The sequence below is a fragment of the Saccopteryx bilineata genome, chromosome 3 (genome assembly GCF_036850765.1).
Source record: "Saccopteryx bilineata isolate mSacBil1 chromosome 3, mSacBil1_pri_phased_curated, whole genome shotgun sequence".
NCBI classification, from domain to species: Eukaryota; Metazoa; Chordata; class Mammalia; order Chiroptera; family Emballonuridae; genus Saccopteryx; species Saccopteryx bilineata.
The window spans coordinates 107,825,981-107,833,942 of record NC_089492.1 but is presented as its reverse complement, the minus strand read 5'-3'; positions in this window follow the sequence as shown (position 1 = coordinate 107,833,942).

The window sequence follows — 7,962 nt, the reverse complement described above, 5'->3', positions numbered from 1 at the left end:
TGCCGGGTGGATCCCGGTCCGGCGCATGCGGGAGTCTGTCTGACTGTCTCTCCCTGTTTCCAGCTTCAGAAAAATGAAAAAAAAAAAAAAAGAGGTCCTTTTCTGTGCCCCTCAACTGTAAACATAATTATGATTGTTTCTTTATACAAGTATGAAACAAAACTTTACAGAACTTGAGTCAAAAAGAACAAAACTTCATTCTTTTTGAAACATTTTAAAGCATTAATTTAACATCAAATTAGTCATTTACAGTTTGATAATATTAAAAATAGACAAAATAAAATTTTAAAAAAGCAACCAGCAAGTTTGAATGAAATATATTAGGCTAGAAAAAGATATGAACAAGAAGCTGAAATAGTCTAAGTCTTAACTCTAACTTTCACATTCAATACTCTGGGTCACATTATACCAATCACTTAACTTCTCCTGGACACCATCATTTAACATTTATGGTGAGAAAGTTGAAATCAATAATCACTAAGACCCCTTCAGTCCCAAATCACTTGTTCTAAGAATACCAAGGCCAACAGTTAAGAATGCTCCTCCTCTTCTGAACAATAAGCCAGTTATGACCACTAAGAAAATTATTCTGCATTGTGGGAAATAATTCAGAATCAAGTCACATACTTTAATACTTATATAAGTAAAATCTATTTCTAAGGCATGATCACAAAGAAGTAGAAACAAGAATGACTTCCACAGAATCTTCACAAATGAAAGTCTCAGTCCTTATATATATTATAATTATCTGATCCTTGGAACTACCCTGAAGCTAACTGGCCTAGCACACCAGTGGCCACCAGCCTCTATAGTCAAGGACCTGTTACAGTATAGATGCTAAGAATCCTATAGATGCTCACATAGATGCATGTCACTAACATTTTAATTCCTGTTTTGACAATCTATCTTTTATTTGCCTTCCTTTTTTAACAAGACTGACATCCCACTGACTGTGCTTACATGTCCCCCCTGTTTATATAGGTTTTAGTCTCAAACTTATTAATGAATCACATACTTCAAGAATCAAAATAAATTATAAGCAATAACTAAAAGAATATTAATGAACCCATATGCTAGGCACAATGAGCTGAAATGATTATAGATTCCTTCCTCTCTTCCTGATGGATTTGTCATGCAATGGTAAAGTAAAGAAAAATACTACAATGATGCACAACCTCTTATTTAAGTCAGAATACACCATCCTTAGACAATACATAGGTGTGGCTATGTTCCAATAAACTTTATTTATAAAAACAAACAGTGGGCCATATTTAAAGCTCGTGCTATTGTTTACTCACTCTTGTACTAACTAGTGTGTACTTCATTAGATGCATATTGTATTTTGGTAAAGTTAGAGCAGGATAATACTTGACTTACAGCACAAGATATATAAAAATGATTGATTTTTCAAAGCCAGTTTCCATAACACTGTAATTGTCTATTGCTTGCAACCCTCTTCTGTCTCCAGAAATTAAGTGATGCCTAAAGCAAATTTATCGTCATAGACTCTACCGAAAAATGTCTGTGAATTTAAAAGAAAAGAAAGAAAACATCAACATAACCAAAAGGGCAATAGAACTTAGTTCTTGGCATTTCAACTTATATTATGGAAGTGGAAAGCAATATTTATGCAATTATGCCAAACCTAATTCAAGAATGTTGTCCATTATAATGTAAGCTCACCTGAGCCTCCATTTCTCCAATGCTTAGCATACAATGTTAAACAATGCACATACATGTTTGGTGCCCCAGAAAACAGGGCTACATTCTAATAATACATATTCCACACATAAGGAATCCTTGTGAGCTGTTAGTCTCTGAGAATGCAATACAGTGTTTTAAAGAAAAGATAGACTGATCCCAAGATGAAAGAGACATACCAGTATGGTGGGAGGAGAGAGATGAGGCTAAACTGAATAGTAAGGAGAATACAAAGGAGAGGGCAGAGTAGAGTTCTATTGCAAGGTAGTTTATATGTTAAAAATATCATGTTAAGTTACTTTTTTATTTTTAAGCAAATAAACATTGTCCAGATAACATACTTTTGGTGTGAGAGAATCAAGATATTTCTGATTTTCTACTTGGCCATCCTCTCATGATGTCAACATTTTTCCTCCTTCTAGTGAGACAATTTTCTCAGTCTGACTCACAGAGACCCTCAGGAACAGATTGTTGATTTTCAAACAACAGTGAATTTTTTCAGTATAAATATATCTCACATTGATAAGACTGAAAGCACTGATGGCCTAATAAGCAGTGTTTCCTACTTAATCTTGAAAGTGATCTTTGGGATTAAGATTTCTACTAATTGAGTGTATTTGTAAGTCTTTTCCCTCCTTTATTATCTTTCCTAGTAGAAGAGTGGTTCACTGATGATGGCTGCCTGCCAGGGTGGCCAGTGTGCCACTCCTGTTTTTCCCAGGGCCTTTGTCATTCCACCTCATCATTTACAGCTTCGCTTACTAAAGTGCGTTCTACATTAACTCAAGGGAAGAGATATATAGTAGATTGGTTACAGCTACATAAAAACGCATTTAAATAAACAGACTGAAATTTTACTTCATTCTATAGACACTGAGTGGAGAAACATTTTAGTAAATCATGTAATCTTTTGCATATTAGTTTTTTTTTCCCTGTGAAAGAAATATATATATTAATCACCTTGCCTACCTATGGCTTCAAAATAATATATAGATACAGCTTTTACATCTTTTGAAAAGTGCAAGGTGCACACACTCAAACATATATCTAAAATTATTTTGGTCATTTTGGTAAAAGAATAAAAATTATAATACAATTATTAAAAACAATACAATAAAATATATGATAAAATTAAAATTACATTTGCCACTTGTCTTAGCTGTATTATCTAAGAAAGTGGAGATTAAGACAAGAGCTTGAAGAGGGGAAAATAAATTTAAAAGGACATTTTCAGATTGATTACCTCAAAGAGCAATGTGTTCTCAGTTCTGCTAGACTCATTCTTTAGTGTGTAGGAAATGGCTCAGAATGCTTTATCTGTGGCTGGAAGAAGAGAATATTTACCCATTGGCTGCTTCCTCCCATTGGTCAAGATCTACCCAATAATTGATCATTTTTCTAGCATGGTTAGATTGTCCATGCTATGAGTGATCAGCACTGCTTCAGGTTTCTACATTGAGTGTCAGAAAAGTCCCAGCACAGAAGAGACTGCTGCTAAGGCATAGTGCTGCCAAGTTCCACCTACGTGAAGACTGCTGAGGCAGAAATGGCAGGTCACAGTGACCTCTGAGAATGTTGAATCCCGGTACAAGAGGAACTCAATATACCACTTGAAAGCAGTATTAAATACTGCTGTTGTACTTTGGGCATTATTAAGTAAACCATTAAAAACTTAATCTCTTCCAAAACCTTATTATAGTGTTTTTTACTACGTTAAAAAGAATTATTCAAAATATTGAAAGAATATCCTTAAGTTTTTATATAAATGGCTAGAGAAAGAAATATGCCCTACCGTAAACTTTAAGAAAAAATATAGGAAATTCGTCTGACCAGGTGCTGGCACAGTGGATAGAGCATTGACCTGGAACAGTGAAGACACAGGTTTGAAGCCCAAGGTTGTCAGCTTGAGCACAGCTTTATCCTGCTTGAGTGTAGGCTCACCAGCTTGAGTGCCGGTCACCTGCTTGAGTGTGGGATCACAGACATAACCTCATGGTCACTGGCTTGAGCACCAAGGTCTCTGAATTAAGCAAGTAGTCACTGGCTCAGCTGGAGCAATTCTGGTCAGGGCACATGTGAGAAGGCAATCAATGAAAAACTAAAATGCTGCAACAACAGTTGATGCTTATCTTCTCTCTCCCTTTTCTGTGTGAAATAAAGGCAATAGCCTTGGATATTAGATATTTTTTACAAAATCCCTAGACTAAATATAAAATCATTATTATGTTAAGACAATGAGATATGTAAGAATTTAAAAATTGACTTTTTTGACCACCAAAGGTGGACACTAAAAAAGTATAGTAAATGTATTACAGTTTAAAAAATATAATGATACCCACACCTCTCCAGGTGGCATAATCATCTATTAGAGTCCACCAAAAATGAATTAACTGAATACAGAAAAGGAATTAAATTTTAAATAACAGAAATAAATTTCTCTGTGAGAGAGAAACTTTGAAATATTTTCTTAGGGAACATTGAGCAAGCTTGTTTATCTGGAGATATTAAAGCACTCTTGTACATCAGAAGGGAATAGATTAAAACAATTCTGCTGATCACTTGTTATTGCTCCTACCTGTATTCTCTGCTTCTTATAATGTATTATCGGGAACTATGCCTTGGAAGCTAACATTTCCAGGCCCCCTTAACAACTGACTTCTGAATAGAGTCTATCCATGGGAGACTCTCAGGAAGGCAAGGAGGAGTGGTATCAAAGGGAATTTCTTCCCCAAGTTGCCTCCTTCTATCACAGTTCCCATTCTCTCCAGGCAATTCCAATCCAGGGCTCTGATTCTCACTGTTTCCCTCTAACCCTAGGAAAGACGCGGGCTTCCTGCCATTGCTAATTTTTAGGTCACCTCACCTTCTCCTCTTTGGCTTTCAGTTCTCCCAACACGTTTGTAAACTAATTCCCTCTATTAAATCTTCTCTGTTGTTCTGCCTGGTATTCATGGATTCCATTTTCTTACTAGACCCTTGCTGACATAGAACTCCCTGTCTTATAATAATACACAGTTTATGGCATATTCTTCTTAGTAATGATGGCTTATTATGTTGGTGAATTTCAGCTGAATTTCAATGTAAAGTGGCAGGAGGACTATATGCTCCTAGATATTACAATAGAATATGAGTGTTGGTGGATGGATTGGAGATGTATATTTTTAAAGAATTTCTCAAGTGATTCTAATATCCTCTAGTTGGCACATCCCCTTATTCTTATGAGTGATATTATTTGAATTGGATGCTATTTTAGGTCTCAAAATATTTCATTCTGCACTCATAATGACTCCTACCTATATGAGCATCTTCTAATTTTGACAAGCAATCATATTTCCAATTTTTCTCTGAGAAGAAAATAAAAGCATAAGCAAGAAACATATACACTAGAATGCAGTGCATCTCTGTGATAAGAAGTTTTGAATTATCTATTACTATTTTCAGGTGCTTGCCATTGAGTGGAGAAAATCTACCTGCTGACTGAGTGAAGCATTAATATAACCCTTCTGACTTAGGCTGAAAGGAGATAAGCAACATATAAAGTCCTGATGGTGAATTTTATTTAGTGCTGAAAGAAAGCTTAGGGTTTGGCTCAGGGGTGGGCACAGTGGGTGAAATCTGACTTGAGCTAGCAATTTATTTTCAGTTCAAAGAATGTGACTATGCCTAGAGAGTGAGGAAAGGTTTCCATAACCCCAAAATATCTGGGGGAGAAAAAGTGCCAGAAATCACATGACTGCTTGTTCTGGGAATCAAACAGATGCACTAATGAACAAAGTCTTGCAGAAAAATAATGAGCCAGTTGGAAATTACTATTCTTCCACGCCAAATAGAAGTTAGAGGGGTCAAAGACAGTAAAGTTTCTAAAGTCTTCCTGTCTGTATTCGATTCTAAATTGTACCATTTTTAGTTGTGTGACTTTGAGCAACTTAACTTCTCTGGGCCTCAGTTTTTATATCTGTAAATGGAGTAATAATAATAAAAAAAATAATAATAATTCCAATTTAGTGTTTTGAGAGAATTGAATGAAAGTTTATATAAATTAGCACATAATGTGCACTCAGTAAAAATTAATTGGAGGAATTATTTTTTAGCATTGAGATGTTTCTGTAATCTCCCTAAATACAACAAAGAGGAAATTTGAGATATTAGAAGAAATGCATTGCTTCTTTGTACTAGATTTTTGCTTTCTTGAATAGGACAGCACCCTTGTGTAAGTCGTTCTCTGTTCTGAAAATGATATCCGAGTCCAGTTCCCACCAGTGTTATCTTTCTGCTCACTGATAAAGTGGCTGGACTTTCAGAGGAATGCAATCTTGTTTCCTGCTGTGAACATCTGTTTATTCTCTAGCTTCCATTTCCTCTTCTTCAGGCAGCTGCCCCAAATTTAGAAACAAGTGGGAAGTCTCCTTCTTCCCATCTTCAGGTTATAACATGTAGGTAAGTTTCTTTCAGTTTCAGGAGCTTGTGAGACTCACACTTAAGCCCATTAATGCATCATATTTCTCTCAGTGCAGTTATTGAGGTAGTATAACTTTACTTTTTCATTCTCCTGTTAGTGGCCATGTAGGTTGTTTCTAAATTTTCATTATGGATCCTAGCATCCTTCTCCCATAAGCTAGTTATGAGAAATCAGGTAAGCTAGATTTTTAGTCTTAGCTTTCATTTTGGAAGTTTGAGTGAAATGATCTGCAAATTTCCATTCTGTGCTGAAATTCTATGTTCCATATTCCCTAAATATTGATATATTTCATTAAATAGCCAGTTCCTGTCAGTGTGTATCTCTTGGTCTGCCTCATCTCCCTGGCCTCTATGAGTAACCTGAGATCAAAATACTGAGAGAAGTGCAGTACAGAGCACTGCTTGACTCCGCAGACTCCAACGTGCTCATTGTGTGGTCCATTTCTTCTAGCTGCGCATCTTCCCATTGTCATGATATGCCACTAGAGCAACATCTGTGCTGCCTGCTGCAGACTTCACCTTAGGGAAATCTTCACGCGACAGGAAGACAGGTGTCACAGAGCTCTTTGGCTATCTGGGAAACAAACGTGTTTTTTCCAGATGCATTAGCAGAGCATTTCAGAATTGATAGCCAGGAAATTTTGCAAAGAAGCTGCAAGAGAACAAGGTCAGAAATATCTGATCATCTTAACCTACCTATACTATACTATACTATACTATACTATACTATACGATACCATACCATACCATACCATACCATACTATATTATATTATACTGCACTATATACTATACCGTATGCTTCTTCTGGGGTTTATGTTCTTCCTCTTCCACACCCACACATGTCAGCAAAACTTTCAGTGTTTTCCCTGTGTGTTTGCTCATCAGCTGGTATGTGACTTGAATAGAGAAATGACCCACCAGTTTTTGGTTCCACTGTTTCTTTACCATTTGCCCAAATCCAATGAGAACCTGCATGTGCATGGCCACGACGGCGGTAACTACTGGCCATACAGTATAATTCAATGCAAATTTCAGATAAGGGATGTTTGGGGGTGAACTTACTGCCTACATCTTGTGTTTCCATGGTGAGAGACTATAGGAATTTCTTTATATCCTCATAACCTTTCCCTTCAAGAAATAACTTATTTTATTGTTAATTTCAGGAGAAACAATCAGCTTTCCTGCTTTAGCTTCTTACTTCAAACCTTCTTCTGGGATCTAACTGTCTATGGACAGGGTGTGTGCTCATTAGCTCTTTTGACCTTGCTGTCAATTTGCACTGAGGGTTCTGTCCCAGGATATAGGCTTGTAGCTAGCCAGGTAGTGACCAGGTAAGTCTGTCTAAGCCAGCAATGGCAGGTGGTGGTAGTGTAGATGAGAAGGGGTCACATGCTGAGCCTGACCAGCTCCAGGGAGGGAGGCTTGCATGGCGGCCTTGCAAACTGGAGAGACTTAAAGAACCACAAAGATGGTCTGAAATTAAACTTTCTAATTAAAAGCAGTTCATGATGGGTAGTCATGTCCTAGGGAGGTATTTTTCTCTAACAAAAGTCAAGGCTTGACTTAATGAGCCTGTCTGTTGTCCTTTGCATCTACACTAACAGACCTGATCACAGGCCTTTGAAATATAAGGGTCATCTTTTCCTGCTCCCCTCAGGGCAGGCACCCCACCAACCCAGGAACCACAAACTCCCTCATCGTTATTTTTATCACATTAATTGTATCTGTTAACTGTCTTATGCCTACCTAGGTAAAAGAAGTTTTAGTATATACACTTTTCCTTTTTATCCAATCCCAGAAA